Source organism: Borostomias antarcticus (genome assembly GCF_949987555.1).
Source record: "Borostomias antarcticus genome assembly, chromosome: 25".
NCBI lineage: Eukaryota > Metazoa > Chordata > Actinopteri > Stomiiformes > Stomiidae > Borostomias > Borostomias antarcticus.
In genome coordinates this window covers 12,344,980-12,347,322 of record NC_140258.1, presented here as the reverse complement: position 1 = coordinate 12,347,322, position 2,343 = coordinate 12,344,980, and positions in this window count along the sequence as shown.

The window sequence follows — 2,343 nt, the reverse complement described above, 5'->3', positions numbered from 1 at the left end:
GTGAAACGGAACGGAAGTGTGACCATCGAGAGAGACCGCAAGAGAGAGACCTGGACTGGTCGTGGGACACGGAGAGGAAACTAGCTTGCGTCTCTTATGTCGTTAGACCGTACCTTGAATCTCTATGTCCTGGTGGTTTGAGACTAGCCTGTTCCTGCCGAGGCAGCATCCCGCACAACACTAACCCAGCCTGGCGTTGGGACCAGGGCGCGGCTCACAGCATCCACCTGCTTTATTACTGGGGCTAAACCACCAGAGCCTGATCAAAGGGGTGGGGGGGGATTTGTGGGGGTCAGTCCTGTAATAGCACATGGTGGTTACTCTATCTGGGGAGTTTACAGAAAGTATTTATTTAAATAGAGTATTGTTTAAAAAAATAAAAGCCAACTTTTAATTTCTTTGTCATGAAATGGTTTATATCATTGCACTCTTGACCATTAAATATATGGATTATACCTGTGTGCAGTTGTCCATCTTTTCATCTTGACATGTCAAAGTACATCATGCTTTTCTTCCAGTATAGTCTGACAACCCCCCCCCCCCCCATCCCTGAATGGTAGAGTCCAGACAGACCTTTCTCCAGCACTGACACAGCGTAACGTAAACCAAGTGTGGAGATGGGTCAGGCGATGCAAGACTTCCTCCAGTAAGGCTCCAATGGTTAGGCTGAATGGTAAACATCAGTGCAATTACTGTATCCTGTGTGTGTGTCCAAGCACAAGGGCTTGTTTTTGTCTATACCTTGTTTTTTTGTTTTACTCCATTGGTGCAGTTGACCTCTCACCCTTGTTGGTTGAGTGTGTTTGAAAAGCCTCTTCCAACCAGCTGATCTTGGGAATGTTGTATCCCATGGAAACGCTGATTCCCATTTGAAAGCCGCCCAAAGTGTCTCCTTACCCCCTAACCCCACCCCCCACCCTTTCCCAGCGTCCCATCCTGTCTCCCAACACCCCTTTCAGAGAGGAGAGGTGCATTGTGGGATGAGGTAATGTGTTCAAACACACCAGATGACCCTGAGCTGACTGTGCTGGACAGAGGGGTGTCGGGGGTTCGGGTCAGAGGTCGGTTGAGGGGGGGGTGAGACTCCTCACCCTCCTGGGAGACAGAGGAGAGGGCAACGCTCTGCCATGCAGGCTGTTAACACGAACATTTGATTTCATCAGACCAGGAACTGACGACATGATTTGACCTCTGAGGTTCTGCTAACGAGCTGTGCTTCTGACACCTGGCTGTGATGGGGGGGGGGGAGACCGCTATTGTGCCGGGGCCATGAGGGAGAGGTGCAGGGCCACTTAACGCTCTGCTGGGGGATGGGATGACGGTCAGGGGTCTCTGTGAGGGACAGGGACCAGGGCTTCTGTGAAGGGGTGGGTGTTATATTGCTCCTAGCGAGACAGGTCTCTTTTGTAGTCATTCTTTTAAGCCTTGCTGAGGCACACCTGGTTCTCCCAACGCGCCAGTATGAATACTCCAAATACATCCTTCCAACGAGAGATCACTGATTGACATGGCTAGTTTACTAGAGATCACTGATTGACTACTTTAGTTTGTACACTAGATTATTAAGTCTACTTGCCGAAATAAAAAGCAGAATCTGAGTAGATTAACACACGACTGTCTCTACTAATCCAGTCAGGTTGGTTCTCCATCAGGAAAGGAGGGATGAAGGATAGTATGTGTGGAGTATTGAAACAGGGCCCGTCTACTGGCCCCTGTTCACTTTATCAATCTATCAATCAATCAATCAATCAAAGCTTTATTTGTATAGCGCATTTCATACCCAGAGGCAACACAATGCACTTTACAGAGAACAAGGGAGGAGGGCATACGACCCACTCTCTACATATTCCAGAGGGAAGCAAAAAAACAGTAATCACCCGGGGGCCAGATAAGTGAGCTGTAAAAATTCTTCCCTGACCCCTCTCAACAAGGCGATCGAGCAAGCTCCTGGAGTATGTTTGTCTACCGGCTAAAACCATTTATAAAGCAATACATTACATTAAATTACTTTAGGGTAGGATTTACTGATGTATGCAGAGTCTGTAATAGGGACAGCCAGTTACTGCTGTGATCACTCAGTAGAACCATGACCAGGTTGAGGAGACACAGATATGCTCTGAAACCGAATTAACTGTAATCTCAGATGATTAATCTGAATCTGGCTAATCTGACTCGAGACCAGCCCCGCCAGACAGACGTGCTGCTTGCCCTTGGGTTCATGGATTATTTCCCTGATGTTAAAAAGAAACTGGTTCGACCTTTGGGGTTATATCTGAGCATGGTCGTCTTGGATTATGTTTTAGATAAGCAATTAACAATATGGTTGGATAGATAAATAATAGC